This window comes from Cupressus sempervirens, chromosome 9, assembly GCF_028749045.1.
Source record: "Cupressus sempervirens isolate cs-2001-9-10 chromosome 9, ASM2874904v1, whole genome shotgun sequence".
In the NCBI taxonomy this organism is placed as follows: domain Eukaryota; kingdom Viridiplantae; phylum Streptophyta; class Pinopsida; order Cupressales; family Cupressaceae; genus Cupressus; species Cupressus sempervirens.
In genome coordinates this window covers 352,481,658-352,500,668 of record NC_143126.1, presented here as the reverse complement: position 1 = coordinate 352,500,668, position 19,011 = coordinate 352,481,658, and the positions used below count along the sequence as shown (strand labels likewise).

At 34.3% G+C, this 19,011-nt stretch overlaps 1 pseudogene; it reads left to right on the top strand.

Annotated features, from left to right (window-relative positions):
* Positions 1-6,050: 6,050 nt before the first annotated feature.
* Positions 6,051-10,483, top strand: LOC149538758 (kinesin-like protein KIN-12G; annotated as a pseudogene).
* Positions 10,484-19,011: the final 8,528 nt, after the last annotated feature.

Sequence of the window (19,011 nt, the reverse complement as noted above, 5' to 3'; positions counted from 1 at the left end):
GTTGTCCTCAAGCCCCACACCCATCTACCCTATCAGTTTGTTTCCCGCAAGCATCCATGGATGGCAAGCATTTATTTTGGTAGGTGATTTTGAAATTTGAATGTTGAGAGGGAAAATGGAATATGACAAAAGGAATATTTTCTACATTCATTCATTTAGAGAGTTAGTTCAGCAGAGCAGAGAAGATAGAAGTTGCAAAGTAGAGTAGATCAAAGCAAAAGGAAAGAGATCAGAAGATCTAGTTGGCAAGTGTTTCCCTTGTTCACTTTCTAAGTTTTCTATTGTTGGTTTTGTCTTGTTGAAGCAGTGATTGCTCTAGGCACCATTGTATGTAGCCATTAGAGCTATAATTTTAAAGTTCATTAAAGTTTGAAGTTTTACTAGTTTAGAGTTATTTTTAGGGTTTTTTGGTTGAAGTCGAATGCTCCTAGATTTTGTAATATTTTTAATCAATTTGAATAGAAAGCAAGTAGGCATACTTGAATCCATTGTTCTTCTCCTATTCATTTCATTTGAGAAGTTTTTTTTGAAGCTTCAAGCTTTGGCTCTCTGGTTTTAATGGTGGAAACATTCACGTTGAAATTTCTCTAAGTTATAATTTCTCTAGTTTGAGCTAAGCTCACTCAGCATCCATTGTTGCCGAGCATTGCCCTTTGTGTGCTAAGCTGACTTGGCTTCTTCATGTGCCAAGCTTACTTGGCTTCTTCTTGTACCAAGCTAACTCAACACCTACTGCTTATCACTTGACACCTTCACATATTGCCACTCGGTACCTTCAAGTGCCGAGCAAAACTAGCACTCAGCAATAGTTTGTGCTGAGAATTTTTTTTGGGTTGAGCAGTTTTAGGGTTGTGAGTTTAAAATTTTTTAATTTATATTTCTCACATGGTATCAGAGATTTAAGGTCCCACATCCATAGTGAGTTAGGGCATTTATTTTCTTGGGATATTTGACATGGCAGTAGATACAAGAAAGATATGGCAGAAGCCACCATCCTTTAAAGGGAAAAATTATGATAAATGGGCAAAGAAGATGAAAATCATAATGGTTGAAAATGATTTATGGGAGTTTGTTATAAATGGGTTCAATGATGTGACAGACCCAAATCAGTATGCTACCCTCACAAATGCACAAAAGACTCATTTGAAAGAGTCAAGGAGGAAAGATGCAAAGGCATTAAGTTTGATTGAAGCAACAATGACAGAGATAGTATTCCCAAAGATTGAAGAAGCATATTATGCAAAGGAAGCATGGGATATCCTTGAGACAAACTTCAAGGGGACTGGTAAAGTCTGTATAGTAAAGCTACAGAATATAAGGAGGGAGTTTCAGAACCTTCAAATGAAGGAAAATGAATCAATTGCAAATTTTAGTTCAAGCACCTCCAATGTGATTAATCAACTAAAATTAAATGGAGAAGACTATCAAGAGTAGAGGATAGTGGAAAAGATATTGAGGATTTTACCTCATAAATATGACAATTTGGTCATGACCATAGAAGAGGCAAAAGACCTCACTATTTTGACAATGGATGAGTTGATGGGTACTCTTCAAACCCATGAGCATAGGATCAATAGATCTGTATCTTCTTCTTCCCAAGAGCAAGCATTTAAGACTTAGTCAAATCTAAGAGGAAGGGGGAGAGGAAGAAATAGCTCAGGCAGAAACTCTAGAGGCAGAGGCCAAGGTAATGGAGGATAAAGAAATGCTACAGTAGAGAGCTCAAGAAGAGTTGATGGAGCAAGTAGCTCACAAAATATTTCAAGAGGAGGTAAGGAAAACTACAACTCAAATAAGAGTAATGTAGAATGCTACTACTATCATAAATATGAGCATTATGTAAGTGAATGCTGGAAGAAGCAAAATGATCAGTCAAGACAAGCAAATGTGGCTGATGTGAACATGAAAGTGGAAATAATGCCACTGCCTACATCATAAGTAATGTTGGTGAACAAGAAAGCCCTATGTTTTGGTACCTTGACAGTGGATGTAACAATCACATGAGTGGTAATGAAACCTTATTTTCATTCATTGACAAGAGTTTCAAATCTTAGATTAAAATGGGTAACAATGGAACACTACCAGTTGTGGGCAAATGATCTATTATGGTCCACACCAAGAAAGGTGAGAAAAAGAAAATACAAAATGTGTATTTTTTCTCTAGTATGGAGCACAATTTGATGAGCATTGTTGAGCTCATTCAAAATGGATACAAAGTGTTGATGGAGAATGACAGGTGTATCATTCAAGAAAAAGATGGGAGCAAGAATTTACTTGTAGCAGTTCAAATGACAAAGAACAAAATGTTTCCCTTGAGGATTGAGACATGTTTCTCATCTCAAGTTAGTGCTACACCTCCCACACAATCAGCTCTAAGGAGTGTGATTGAAGACCCCTCATGGTTATGTCACCTCAAGTATGGTCATCTTGGCTATGTTGGTTTAAATTTGTTGTCAAATAAAAGAATGGTAGAAGGTTTGCCATGTATAGGAAATTCATGTGACAAGTTTGAGGCTTGTATTTTGGGTAAGCAACATAGGCTTCCCTTTAATTTTGGAAATTCTAGGAGGGCTAGATATCCATTAGAGTTAGTGAATACTGACCTAGTCGATCCTATGCAAGTTATTTCCATTGGGGGGAGTACTTATTTCATGACATTTATTGATGATTTCAGTCATAGGACATGGGTTTAGTTTTTGAAAACTAAATCTGAAGCATTTGATAGGTTTCTTGAGTTCAAAGCCCAAGCTAAAAGATAATGTGGACACTATATCAGGGTCCTAAGATCAGATAGAGGAGGGGAGTATACCTCCAATTCTTTTGTAAATTGTTGTACGAAACATGGTATAAAGAAAGAGCTCACAACTAGCTATACACCACAATAGAATGGAGTGGCTAAAAGAAAGAACATGACCATTATTAAAATGGCAAGGAGCATGATGAAAGAGAAAGGTCTCCCAACTGAATTTTGGGGAGAGGCTATGGCAATAGCAGTTTACCTAATTAATAGGTGTCCTACAAAGGCATTCCATGATACAATTCCAATAGAAGCATGGTCACAAGGAAGATGGATAGTTGAACACCTAAGGGTGTTTGGATGTGTTGCATATGCACATGTGCCTAAAGAGAAAATGAAAAAATTGGATGGCAAAGGTGTGAAGTGCATTTTCACAGGGTAGAGCTTAGAATCAAAGGCATACAAATTGTATGACCCATTAAACAACAAGATGATTCTTGTAAGAGATGTGAAATTTCTTGAAAATCAGTCTTGGTATGGTCCAACTGATGAGTCACCAAGCACTTCAAGTAAAGTGCTAATCATGAGTGAAGAAGATGTTGATGAACAACACGAAGAAGGAGAAAATAGAAGAAAAGGCAAGCAACCTCAGTCATTACCGAGCTCCTCTAGGCATGATGAAGTGTTAGTGTCGAGTACCAGTGAAGACTGAACTAGTCAACAAAGTAGTAGCAGTGAAGATTATGATCCCACACTCTCCTCCCTATTACTAAAAAAGACCAAGAGTCTTAGGGAGATATACCAAGATGAAAGGTATGAAGATTATGATGAGAGTGTCAATTTTGCATTATTTTCTCTAGTGATCCAATATATTTTGAAGAAGCTATTAAAGAGAAGAAATGGTTTAAGGCCTTGGATGAGGAAATAGATGCTATAGAAAGAAATGAGACATGGGAGCTAACTAAATTGCTTCCCAAGAAGCAAGTGATTGGAGTGAAATGGGTCTACAAGACCAAATGCAATGCTAAAGGCAAGATTGATAGGCATAAGGCAAGGTTGGTAGTCAAGGGCTACAAATAGCAGTATGGCAGAGATTATGATGAGACATATGCCCTGGTTGTAAGAATGGAAATCGTGTGTGTTGTCATAGTAATTGTAGCTTAGCAAAAATGCAAGGTATATCAAATGGATGTGAAGTCCGCCTTCCTAAATGGTGTATGCAAAGAAGAAGTGTATGTGGATTAGCCACCTGGCTATGAAGTTGCAGGTGAAGAGAATAAAGTATATAGATTGAAGAGATCTCTTTACGGGCTCAAGAAAGCTCCAAGGGCATGGTATAGTAGGATTGACTCATATTTGATGAGCAATGGCTTTAGCAAAAGAAATGGTGAGCCTATTCTCTACATCAAGGCAGGAAATGAAAATGTGTTGATTTTTGTCTTGTATGTAGATGATTTGATTTTTACTAGTAATGACAAGGCTCTAATTGGTGAATTCAAAGAGGCCATGAAAAATAAATTTGAAATGATAGACCTAGGTCACTTGAAATACTTTCTAGGCATAGACGTAAAACAAATGCATGATGGCATCTTCATCTCTAAAGAAAACTATGCAAGGCAGATCTTGAAGAGATTTAAAATGTAGAATAGTAAGGTAACCCCAATGCCAATAGTAGTAGGTCTAAAGTTGAGCAAGGAAGACTCTAGCAAGAGAGTGGATCCAACACTATACAAAAGTATGGTTGGAAGTTTAATGTATTTGACTACAACTCAGCTAGACCTAATGCATGCAGTAAGTTTGATTTCTAGATTTATGGAAACACCAAAGGATTCCCATTGGCAAGCGAGAAAGAGGATCTTAAGGTATGTGAAAGGTATCAAGGGATTTGGAATTTTGTATACTGCATCAAATGATTTCAAGTTGGTTGGTTACATTGATAGTGATTATGCTAGAAGTATAGATGATAGGAAGAGCACTTTCAGATACATGTTTCATATGGGATTGGGTGCAATTTCATGAGCATCCAAGAAGCAACCTATTGTTGCTCAATCTACTATAGAGGTTGAATACATAGTAGCAAATGCAGTAGCATGTCAAGCAATTTGGCTAAGGAGGATCTTGACAGATTTGAATGAAAGGCAAGAGGATGGAACCACAATTTATTGTGACAACATCTCATCAATTGCATTTTCCAAGAATCTAGTCTTCCATGGGAGAAGCAAACATATTGAGATCAAATATCACTTGATCAAAGAGTTGGTGGAGGATGGGGATATCAAGATGGAATTTTGTAAGTCTAAGAAGTAGCTAGCAGATATTTTCACAAAGCCATTAGGCATTGGAAGTTTTGTACACCTAAAAGAGTGTCTTGGTGTAGTTGATTTGGATCAGCAGTGATCCTTGTTTGTAGGTCTCAGGACAAAGGGGGAGTGTTGGAAATTGAACGATGAGAGCTTGTAGGTTGTCCTTGATCTCCATGCCCATCTACCCTATCAATTTGTTTCCCACAGGCATCCATGGATGACACACATTTATTTTGGTAGGTGATTTTAAAATTTGAACATTGAGAGGGAAAATGGAATATGAAAAAAGGAATTTTTTCTACATTCATTCATTCAGAGAGTCAGTTTAGCAAAGCAAAGAAGATAGAAGTTGTAGAGTAGAGCAGAGCAAAGCAAAAAGAAAGAGATCAACAGATCCAGTTGACAACTGTTTCTCTTATTCACTCTATAAGTTTGCTATTGTTGGTTTTGTCTTGTTGAAGCAGTGATTGCTCCAAGCACCATTGTATGCAGCCATTAGAGTTCCAAGTTTAAAGTTCATTGAAGTTTGAATTTTAACCAGTTTAGGGTTATTTTTAGGGTTTTCTAGTTGAAGCTGAATGCTCCCAGATTTTGTAATATTTTTAACCAAGTTGAATAGAAAGAAATTAGGCATACTTGAATCTATTTTTCTTCTCCTATTCATTGCATTTGAGAAGGTTTTTTAGAACCTTCAAGCTTTGGATCTCGAGTTTTAATGGTGGAAACATTCATGTTGAAATTTCTCTAAGTTGTAATTTTTCCAGTTTGAGCTGAGCTCACTCGAAATCCATTGTTACTGAGCATTGCCCTTCATGTGTTGAGCTTACTCAACTTCTTTGTGTGCTGAGATAACTCGACACCTTCACATGTCGAGCAAATTGCCACTCGACACCTTCAAGTGCTGAGAAAAATTGGCACTCGGCAATAGTTTGTGCCGAGCAAAATTTTTGGGTTGTGTAGTTTTAGGGTTGTGAGTTTTAAATTTTTAAATTTATATTTCTCACAAAAAGATGACTCAAGTCAATACTTAGTTCCTAGCATGAATAAAGACCTGTTCTATCTTGTTATCCTATCGCCCAATTTTATGCACAATCTAAAATTATGAATTAAAGTAGGACAAACTATTCAGAGTAGCTAGTTTACCCATGGTTGAGAACTGCATGAGAGGGTATAATAGTTGCATGTTTGCATACAGCTAGGAAAGACCTTTTTTTGTTAACTATTCTTACTTGTCTCGTCATTGTTGCTCTTTGATTTTTCTTTGTAATTGGTAGTACATTATTCTTTCAACTAGTTTCTTACCATGTTATTTCAAAGTTGTTTGCATTTGGCTAAGGAAAAACCATTTTATGCAAATAATTCTTACTCATATTGTTCCTGCTATTCTTTTGGTTTTGCTTTATAATTGACTTTAGACTATTCCTAATCTAGCTTGTTAGTAAGCTCTTTTAGAAATGCTTTACATTGGATTCTTCTAATTATATATTGTTTCAAATTCTTCCTTATTTGTTTTGAAATTTTATTTTTTCTTCCATAAAATTAACTTTTTTTTTGAATCATTAAGACTGGTATAGTGAGAAAACACATACCATGCTTGGTGACATTGAGGATGCAGAACACAAATTGAGTGTGAACCATGGAATGACACCACATGTTTTTGAGCATTTATTCACAAGAATACATAGGGTTTGTGAAGTTGTGTTTGGGTTTAAGTTTATACTTGTTGGCTTATATAGGCAACCAACTTGTTGATAGATCACTTATTTCAAGTATCCTATAGGAGGAGGATGCTAGAAGAGAATAAAAATTGAAGTTTTTTTGAAAATGCTCCTTTTTAAAGATATATAATGAGCAAGTTGCAGATCTACTAGAGCCATCATCAACAAATTTACAGGTAAGAAAGAAAAACCTTTTTCTTTCAATATTTTTTAGACAATTGATTTAATCATGTTGTTGGTTACTTATGATGCAATATTACCTCATGTGTTCCGATGCAAAGATGAAGGAAGATGCTAGGAAGGGAGTATATGTTGAAAATCTTTCAGGAAGTGAGGTGAAAGGTGTCAATGATGTTATTAAGCTACTTCTTCAAGTCCTATTTTGTAATAACTTCCTATTACTAAGAGAATTGTTGATTGTTAAGGAAGACATATTTAAAATTTTGCAAACCTAATTTTTATTTTTTCACTTTATGGCACTACAAATAGAAAAGTTGCAACAACAAATATGAACTATGCTAGCAACTACTCTCATAGTGTATTTACTTGTATCATTGAAAGAAAGGTAAAGAAAATTCTTAGCGTTCAAAATTTTTGTGTCAATCCTTGAAAGCAAAGATTTTAACTATTTAAAAATCATGTTTAACTTCAATTAATCTAAATTGAAATTTAAAATTTTAGTTATTCTAGAGAAAAGTAAAATTCCTCTTGTTGAAAGAAACTTTTTATAATGGTTAATACAAGGCTTTTGCAGGGCCTTCCTATTTTAGTCAAACATTTTTAATTAATGTACATTAAATATATGGTCTATGTGTTTTTGTTTATCATTTTGATGAGTATGTTTGGTATTGTTTTCTAGTGGGAGTGTCAATCTGTGACTCATCATAGATTTGGATGCTTGAATCTGGTTGATTTGGTAGGTTCAGAAAGATTCTATGTCCATTTTAGAAAATTTCAAATGCTTTTTTTGTGATTGTGCTTTTGCAAGTATACATAAATGCAGGATAATTTGGCAATTGAACAATTTATGATAAATATTGATTTAATAGGCACAAGAGTTCAGGTGTTGAGGGTGAACATTTGAAAGAGGCCACAAATATTAATAAGTCACTTTCAACTCTTGAGTACTGAATATTTGTACGTCCTTTTTTTTGCTAAGATTATTTATAGTTGCATGATTACCAAATAAATTATCTCTTGTATTTATGCTTTTTTTTTTTAGATCCATCTATTTTGATTCAATATGCCTTGTGTAGGCTTGTGATAATGAACCTTGTAAATATTGCCAATGGGAAGGTGCAACATGTACCATATCATGACTCAAAACTTACATTTCTTCTCTAGGTTGGTACACTACACCTTAAGGCTTACAATACCTTTAAATTTTTTTCTTGGCTTTGAAATTTATGCAACTATAATTTACCAAAAAAATTTAATAATGTATTTCATTAATTCTTTTTCATATTATAGTTATTATTATTCTATTAATTTAATAAAATGTTTGATTTCTACTTCTTTTGAAATTTTAAATATGTTATTTTTTGATCTTATCAATTTCTTTCTTGTTTATGTGCCCCATCCAATTCCTAGTGGTGTTCAATTCATTCCATTTCTTCTCCTTTCTTGATGAGAAGTCATGAATGTGTTCTAAAAATTTGATACAAAGGCCTTACAGTGCAATCCTGATTAAGCTCCTTTATACTTGATAACCTAATTATATAATAAGAATATAATATCTAATAATATCAACAAATTCCACATGAGTTGGATTTAGCTTCCCCAAAGATTCTAAATATTTCATATCAAAACTCATTAAATATTTTGTTCTTGTATTTTACTTTTGTGGAATATTTTGCCATCTAGTGTTATTTGTATTAAGCATTCACGTGATCACACTGATGACCATTTTCCATGAGTAGCCAGATGTCTAAGGCCCTATAACCCATTTATATTGAAAGGATAAGTAAGATTACCCACAATGACCATAGGCACCTCTATGCATTTTCTAATAAAGGATAAAAACACTATATATATATATATATATATATATATATATATATATATATATATATATATATATATCATTAGTATGCATATTTTATTTTGTACTAGCTAACATAGATAAAATGTAACTATTGATTTAGGATTCTCCTGGTGGAAACTCTAAAACTATCATCATTGCAAATGTCAGCCATTCTAACTGGTAAAACTATCTTTCTAGATTTTTTTGAAATTTTTTCAAGAGCTCATAGATGCATAGACCTTGTTCCTATGGTTAAATGAATTTTATGTTTCTATCTTCATAGCTATGCAATGGAGATACTAAGCACACTTAATTTTTCATAGAGGGCAAAATTTATACAAAATAATGTAAGATGAATCTCTTTTTTTTTTCTTTCCTATTTTTATGGATATTTGGTGTTTAGACAACTCCTTAATGTGTCTGTTTGTGATTATTTTGTAGGCTACCATTCAATGAAAATGCTATAGGGGATGTCATAACATTGAAAATGCAAATTCAATAGTTGAAGGTACTAATGTTTGATAACCAGTTGCTGAAGTGCATGATTGTGTACCTAGGATTTTACCACTAACTATTTCCAGGACCATTAATTAGTTTAACTCTTCTATTGAGAAATTTTTTTTTGTTCTAATATTATGGCATTTCTATGTTTTTTTAAAATTAATTGTTCATTTCTTTATAGGAAGAAGTCTCTCGACTACATGGGAAGCTCAAAGGGGAGACAAAACACTTTCAAGAAGAAGATTATGGAAATATGAACTTGCTAAACTCTCTAGGAGCATATGCATGTGACTCAAGGGGTTTAGCAAGCACATTACTTGGTTTTAAGAAGGCTCCTTGAGTATGCATTTTGTTCATAAATTAATGATTTTTTGGTTTTTTCTAATTTTGAGTTCTCAAATATTTTTACCATCTCTAGTAGAAAAGAGATTTGGATTTTTCCCTTGTTGGAGCATTGAAAACAGAATGAGCAATAGAAATGCAAATGAAAGCTATGTCTAATGAAAATGAAAAAATAAAATGTTTGGTAGGTTTCTAGATAATTTAAGACAAAGGAATTGTAAAATTTCATTTGTCAATTTTTTTGTAGGAGTCACTTCATTTCTGAAGTGTTCTAGTTTTCTAGTATTAGTGGTCTCATTGTTGTGTCTTTACAGGTCAAACAACATGAGGAAGATGCACAGTGTGGAAAGATGATGCTCCATTTTTGTGAAGATAGAATTAAGAGATTGGAAGTTGTAGCTTCTAACAAGATGTCTGTAGAAGCACACCTTTTAGAAGAGAAGAATCCATTAATGAACGATTACAAATTTTGTGAAACCATCTCAATAGAAATCCTAAGGTGACTACCTAGGTTTGTGATGGAGAACATAAGGTTGATAGAACAATTGAGAAGGTAGGTAATGTATTACATTTATGTCTTGTATAAAGCAGGGCATCTTCTTGTAATATATTCTTGTTGAATGATAACTAGATGCTTTCTCAGGTTCGAAGAATTCTATGAGGGTGGAGAGCATAAGAAAATGGTAGAATAGATAGCAGTATTACGAGATGAGGTTTGCATTCCTAGGGAAATATTCTAATATTTTAAATTTTGGACTAAATATTTTATATTTTTTGATCATGGTTCTCTTTTGTGTAGTTATTCGAAGCTCTAGATTGGAAACTTATGCATGAAATGGACCCCAATCTTGCGAACTAGGTCAGCATTTCATTCATAACTTTTTTGAGAGAAAAAGGTTAAAACATAATATTAGGTGCATGTTCTTTGCACTGTTTAGATTCATGAAAAACTAGATTTGTGAATTGAAACTTCATTCTAAAGTTATTGGGTTTGGTATGTTGGCATCATAAGGGTATCATATTTTGAATGTTTGATATACCATTCTAGCTATCTGCTACTGAAAAGAACACATAGCTTGAGAAAATGCAATGGAGTGTTTTTTTTAGTGTTAGCCTTGAAAGGTGTTAGCTGGGGTGATAGTATCTTACAAGATAGATCGAAAATGTTTAAAAAGTTTGGTAGATTGTGGAGACCAGAAGGAAATTTCTTTGTAACTTACTATACTTGTGTTTCCAATTTAAATCTATATGTAGTGTAATATGATCCGTGAAGCAACATCACTTTTGTTGGATGTTTTGAAGCCTAATTTGCCAAAACATGCACATCTTAAAACTAAGGCAAGTTTTTAATATGATCATCAATCAACTAGCTTTTAAACCTAGTTTGAAAGTACATTAATGTGCAAAGTCTAGAAAGAGTGAAAATGTAACTATTTATACATTGTTGATTGTAGAAATTACTATGGTTTTGTCTTTTCTAATTTTATTTTCCTTTTAGGTTATTGAGATTAATTTGATCACTTTCCCTAATGTTGTTAATGCTATCTTGGAAAATTAAACTTTTAGTCACTATGACCATCCTCGTATAGCACAATTGTGTGAGAAAGATGGTTTATATATGCATGCACTTTAGGTAGGTGATTTGTTGGGAGTACACTTGAGCTTTAATATAGATTGAATATTTTGTATGAAATATTGCTTATATGAATCTTTGTGAAAATAGTTTTTGGTTTACTCCATTTTTCCTTATGTCAAATGGTTTCTTAGGAAATATTTATGCATCACTAATATTATAAGTTTGGTTACAACACTATACAGAGTTGTTAGAAATGCTTTAGAATAACTGAGAGGGGAGGGGGGGGTGAATCAGTTATTCAAGGTCCAAATGTCCTATTCAAACTTTTCATCAAGTAAAGTGTGCCTATCAAAATTATTCATTCATCCAAGTTATAACTTTATATTTAGCAAGTTACTATAAATCAACATGCAAGCATAACACATAAAAAGATCAACACATAACACAATGATTTATGTGGAAACCCAATTTGGGAAAAACTACCAATAACATGCTACTCAATTCTCACTCTTTTGAAGTGATGCCCTATGAAAGGCCTACCCTGTTAAAGGCTATAACACACTATTAAATGTGACTTGGTTAAAGGATTTAACCACCCTACTAGAAGTGGGTCTGGTTAGAGGACTTTAGAACATTCACTTGGGATGTCACCTTGTTAAAGGATTAACAATTGGTTGTTAGACCAACCTGAGTCCATAGGATTTTCTCTTACCCTAATTGATACAATTTCTAGAGAGTAACAATAAGAGGTTTGACCTGATTGCAAAATACAACTTAACTTGCAGATCTAAGATCACTTCTCAGCTCATATCATTGCTTGGATTTTAGTCTCTACAACTATGACAACTTGCCCTCCTTTCAAGCTTAGTCTCATTGAGTCTCCACACTCAATGTACTAGTGCAATCATCTCTCTCTGACCACTTGTTGAAGTAGAGTCTCTGTACTCTATTCTTCCTTCTCCTAGATGTCTTCTCCTTGATACCCTTCTAACCACTTCACAATTTGGCACACCAATAGCTCTTGCTTCTTAGTCTATGAATTCTTAAATAGAAGTCTAGAATTCATTTTCCCGCTTGATTCTTCCCTCCTTTAATTTAAATTAGTATGGATTAAGTAGGATTCATTAAATCTAACCCATATTTTGTTTCTTCTAGAAACATCATGAAGAATCCTCTTGAATTTAAATGGTTTACTTAAAATTCTATGCCACCAATTCATCATCCTTATCTTCCAAATGCTTGGTCAAAAACTAACAAGAATTGGTCAAAAATTTGACCAATGCCTAGTAGAAAACACTCAAGCATTGGTCAAAATTTGGCCAATGATGGTAGGAAACACCCAGGTGTTGGTCCAAATTTTGACCAATGCTAGTAGAAAACTACTAGGCATTGGTCAAAATTTTGACCAACGGCTGGGTGTAAATTTTTTTCAGGCATTCTATAAAATAGTTCACATGCCTTATGTATGATTTGACATTTTGCATGCATCCTGCACTCTCTCATCTGGCTGATGATGGATTATAGAGAGTGACCTGAAATGGTGATGCTAAAAAACACACACAATCAAATCCAAAATGAACTTTCATTACAAATGGATTGTGGAAATCTGACATTGTTAATTTTGCATGCATGTCTACCAGGACAATCACAACTTAAACATATAAATATATATGTTTAAGTTGTGATTGTCCTGGTAGACATGCATGCAAAATTAACAATGTCAGATTTCCACAATCCATTTGTAATGAAAGTTCATTTTGGATTTGATTGTGTGTTTTTAGCATCACCATTTCAGATCACTCTCTATAATCCATCATCAGCCAGATGAGAGTGTGCAAGATATTGCATGCAAAATGTCAAATCATATGCAAGGCATGTGAACTATTTTATAGAATGCTTGAAAAAATTTACACCTAGGCATTGTTCAAAATTTTGACCAATGCCTAGTATTTTTCTACCAGCATTGGTCAAAATTTTGACCAATGCTTGGGTTTTTTCTACCATCACTGGTCAAAATTTTGACCAACACCTAGGTGTTTTCTACCTCGTATTTTTTGACCAAGCATTTGTCAAAATTTTGACCACTTCCTGGTATAACTTGCACCATGGCTCTAGAAGGTTTTTAACCAAATGGATGGTCCAAATTTCAATTAACCTGGGTCAAAATTTTGACCAATAATGGTTTAAAAATGAGCTCAAATGTACTAGTGTTTGTTAAAGCCTCATATTCCACAATATTATTAGTGCAAGGGAATTGAAGTTTGTAAGATTTTTGGATTGTGTAACCATGAGGCATGATAAATAGGATGCCTACCCCTGCCCCATTCTATTAGTAAGAAACATCAAAGAACATTTTCCAAGTTCTCTTAGTGATGTACATAATTGAAGCATTAAGAAACTCAATCTACATAGGCATTGTATCTTATTCTAGAAAATCAGCTACTTGGTTAGCTATGGCCCACCCCTTGATAGCTTTGCATTTGATGTACTAAATGTCAAATTCCTTAAGAATCATCATCCTTTTAGCCAGGCGGTCGATAAACGCAACTTTTCTTAACAAGTATTTTAGGGGATCAATTTTAGCAATGAGATGGACTATACATGCCAACATATAATGTCTAAGTTTTTTAGAGGAAAAGACCACTACAAGGAGATCCTTCTCAATGTTTTTGTAGTTCATCTCATAGGCCACCAAAGTTTTACTGATGTACTATAGAGCACATTCTTTTCTAGTCTCATCACTTTGGGTCAATAATGCTCCTGGAGAGGAATCCATAGCTGAGATTATAATATTAAAGGTTTTCTCAGTATGGGTGGCATCAATACTAGAGGTTTAGCCAAATATCCTTTGATTTGATCTAGGTTGTGTTGATAATATTTGTTCCAAATATAGGTAGAGCCTCTATGCAAGTTTTTGTTGAAAGATTTAGCCTTATCAGCCAATCAAGAAATGAACCTTCTAGTTTATTGCAAATTTCCCTGAAGACTTCTAAATTAAGGCATTTGCATGATGGCTTGTAATTTTTTAGGATCAACCTCAATGCCTTTTGTTGATATGATGTATCCTAGCATTTTTCCTAATGTGACACCAAAGGCACACTTTTTTAGATTTAGCCTAAGTTGAAATTGTTCCATATAGTCCAATATCAAACTAGGGTCATCAAGATGTGTGTCTCTTTTCTTAGATTTAGTTGTGTGTCATCAACATGATCTTCCATATTCTTATGCATCATATCATGGAAGATAGTGGCAATAGCTTTTTGGTAAGTAGCACCAACATTCTTTAGCCCAAAAGGCATGGCATTCCAACAAAAGGTACCCCATATACATGTAAAGGATGTTTCTTGATCAATAGGAACAATTTTAATTTGGTTATACTTAGAGAAGCCATCAATTAAGGAGTACATTTCATAACCTACCATCATATCCACTATCATGTCTATGTTGGGTAGTGGAAAGTCATCCTTATGGCATGCCTTTTTTAAATCTCTAACATCAGTTTAGACTCAAATGGATTTGTTATGCTTAGGCATAGGTTTAATATTGGAAATACATTTTGCATAATCAATAGATCGCATGAATTTTTCACTCAAGAGTTTTTCAAATTATGCTTTGACTAAGAGGACCACATGTGGGTGCATCTTTCTCATCTTTTTCTTAATAGGTTTTACACTAGGAGAGATATATAGATGGTGCATAATTAGATCCATATCAAGACTTGGCATGTATAAGTAAGTCCATACAAAAATGATCTTCTTTCCTTGAAAGAACTTGGAAAAACTCTCATTTTCTTCAATTGAAAATGATTGAGCCACATGATAATTTTAGGAGATTCATCTATGCCCAAGCTGATAGGCTACATGGGTTTAATGAGAACTAAAGATCTATCCTAGAAATAGCTTAGAAAACTATTAACTACCATTGGATACATCTTTATCTTTACATTTTTTGGGTTTAGATACCATGACAATGTGGTTTTTTCCATCTAAGTGCTTATTTTTCCTCTTAATTTTGTGACTGAGGTATTTGATATCTTCTTCTATCATGTTAACTATGGGTTCATTGATGGAAGAGATTATGGGTTCAATGGTGTTAAGGTAGCAAGCGATCTCATAATCATTCTAGAAAGACAATATTTCAAGTCTTTGATGTTGAACCAACTAATCTATGAGTTCAGGGTGTATCAAGAAAAGGGATTTGGAGGCTTGAAGGTTATTGATATAAAAGGAAACATCTCTAATGACCTAAGAAGTTGAGCCTATAGGGAAAGTTTCAAAGGGACCCTAATTAGGAATGGACCTAGAGAAACCAATGTGGTCCAATAAAGTAGTTTGCAAACCAAACTTGTCTAACCCTAAACTAGACTCTTCAACTACATTTGGTTGGGTAAAATAAGCATGAATAACATCTGCCCCTAATTCAAAAGATGCATATAAGAGATTTTCCCATTCATATTCACCAAAATCTATACTCTAGATCCTAGCAATTAAGCAAGCGATATTTTGTCTAGTCCTTCCTTTATTTGAGTCTTCATGGTCAGATTCATCATGTTAATTTTGTCAAGAAGTAGAAGCCTTGATGTCATTGTGGGTAATTATTAGTTCTTCTCCCCAAAGGAGAGAAGTTAGAGGCATGAAGTCCTCATCTTGGCAAGTGGTAGTAACAAAGGGTGGATCATCATCCTTTGTGTCACTAAATATGGGAGCTCTCCTATCAAATGTTGGTATTTCATCTTCTAGCCCAAAACCTAGGCCAATTGTATCTTGAGTGTTGTGACCCCCAGTATGACTTAAGGGTTCTACAAGAGCTTTTTTGTTACTAGTTAAGGACCCATGGCCCTAATAGCCTATGTTTGTGATATTTTTATACCCTTTGTTGTAGCACTTAGGAGAGATGGGAGTAGTGATCATGACTTCCTCTATATCTTCCTTTTCCCTATATATCCAATCCTTGATAGCTTGTTCTTCTTTTTATACTTCTAGGGGGACTAAAGATTGAGAAAAAGTGCCAAAAATGGTCATTGTAGAACCTAAAGGATTTGATTTGGAAGAATGTTTCCCATAAGATCAAGGGGAAACTAGCCCATCATTTTTAGTTTCTGTTCAAACTGTAAAAGATGGTTTTAGCTCATGAGAAGAGCCATTATGAGGAACCAATGTTTCTACAATAGATTGTATTCTTATATACATTGAGTTGTTTCTAGGGACAACTATCTTGGTACCATTGAAAGGGAACTTTATACATTGATGATACATGGAAGGTACTACTTGCATATCATGAATCCAAGGCTGTCCCACCAACAAATTGTGTGCAATTGATACTATCTAAGACTTGGAAAATGATATCTTTTTCAACTATAACAACTCAGATTGGAAGTACAATGAGACATTTAGAAGGTCTTTTAACCTCATCATAGGATTTGATAGTGATATTACACCTAGAGTTGATGTAAAATTCAAACATACCTATTGTTGGATAACATTGAATGAGATGATGTTCAACCCTACACCATTGTCTCTTAGGACTTGATGAACATGAGTATGAAAGATTTGGACTTCAACATGAAGGGTGAGATTCCGGGGATGACTAAGAGCTTTGTCATCTTTTTCAAAAAAGGTGAGTTTGTGATGTGAATAAATTTGGTTTACCATAGCTTGGAATCACTCTACATTAATATTCGTGGGGACATTAGTAGAATGCAAGGATTTTTTGAGAATTTCCTTGTGCAAAGGGGATAATTCTAACTACTCAAAGGTGGATATTTGAACTAGGGTTTGTTGTAGCTAGCTAACAAGGTCATAATTAGAGATTCCTAAGGTAGTTACATTGTTTCTTGTTTAGATGATGAAGCAATTTTAGGATTGTTACAAACTTTGAGAAAAAATTTGGATTTCTCCCTAGTGACAATGTTAAGTGGCTCACTCTACGAGGAAAAGGATTATGCCACTCAAAATATCACCTTGGGATGAGTGTTCTTATGTTTTTGGTGAGGATTTTGTGTCTTGAGGACAACATTTGGCCTCTCATCCTCAACATCATAATTGGGTTGTTTGTAAGAATTAGAACTCATCATGCAAATATATTCAATGGGCTCAATCATGTTTATAACATTATAAGTGTCAACATACACATAGTTGATCTTAGCATCATGATTTTTCTTAGGAACCTTGGAGGATTTAGCTTTCTCATACTTTGGCAATGGTTGTTTAAAATGTTTATGGTCAGAGTTTTTGATGAGGCCATCTATGACAACTTTCCCAACATCTATAAGATCTTTAATGACATCCTTGAGCTCAAAGCAGTGATCCATGTTGCAGCCTTTACTTCTATGATAGTTGTAGAAATGGTCCTCTCTCTACCAATGAATCCCAATGGGTGGGTCATAACAATGAGAGTTGTCTGGAAGCATGACCAATTTGTTTGCAATTAAGGTCTTCAAGAGCACTTCATAAGGTTCAACCATTAGCATGTAAATGTATCTTTTCTTAGCAAACTTAGTGTTCTTGTCAGATGTTTAAGGTTTCAAACTCTCTTATTTTTTGGCAGCATAAATGGCATTGGAAAGGTTTAACACAAACTCCTTGGTCTTAGGAGCATCACTACTCCATCATTGACAACATTTTTTTTTGTTCCAAGGTTTGTTTCTTCACTTGCCATTTCCATTTCCATTCTTATCTTTGTTCAATATAATGTCACCTTTCCTGATAGCAACATCCTCAATATGGTATGTACCCTCAACCATTATATTTAATGATGTGAATAACTATTTTCTCAAGTCAAAGTAAAGTTCTGCTACAAGTATATTGACAAAGATATCAATTTTCTTGGTCTCAAGAATTTTTCGAGGGTACATAGAATGTAGAGATCTCCATCTCTGAAGATATGTTTCAAAGGGTTCTCCCTATTTTTGTGAACCACTTCATGGCTTGCCCTCTTAGACTCCTAGGAAATAATTGCATAAGATAGGTGTCTTCATGCATGAACTCCATGCTATTAGCACATAAGTGCCACACATGATCATGAGGGTCACCATTTCCATTGTATTTATCATACTTATGGATCTCTATATTATTGGGAAATGGAAGCATGTACAAACTCTTATCAAAGGGGAGAGCAAATATTGATTTAAAAAAGGAAGCCTTAGGTTTCTCTTTGAAAGCTTGTAATTGTGCAAGTTGTTTCCTAAGTTCTTGCATCATTTCTCTAAGATTTTAGCCTCAATGGGCTCTCATTTTTTGATTATTCATTGCACATCAAAATCTTGAGGGAGTTTCCACCCATTGTTGTCACATAGTGGAAGTATTGGTCCCCATTCTACTCCAAAGCTTTAAGCATTAATTTTTGGGTGACCTCATCTTGTTGAAATCTTATGAAATCTTCACTAGGGATTTCCCCATCACTCTCATGATGTTATTATGATTGTCTAGGTGGGGATGGGTATGCTCCGATGTTGACTCTAGGAGTCCTTGGAGGTGTGTTATTTCCATCATTTCCACTAAGGGGAATGTTCTCCAATGAATTAGTGTGATATCCTCTCCTATTTTCTTCATTGCATGCATGAGTACCAAGTTCAACTTGTTGATAAGATTTTCCTCTAGTGCATATGGCTTCTTTGAGTCTTTCATTTTCTCATTCTTGTTCTTCTAAGAAGCATTTAATCTCTTTGAGATGCATGGTGATCAAGATGTTTTTTTCACCCATGGGTGTATCAAAGGGTGTATCAAATAGGTTTTTAAATTTGTAGAGTGGATTATGTCAGATGTTGGTTGTTTTCATTTGATTAGAATCAAGATCTTCTACATAATGGTGTC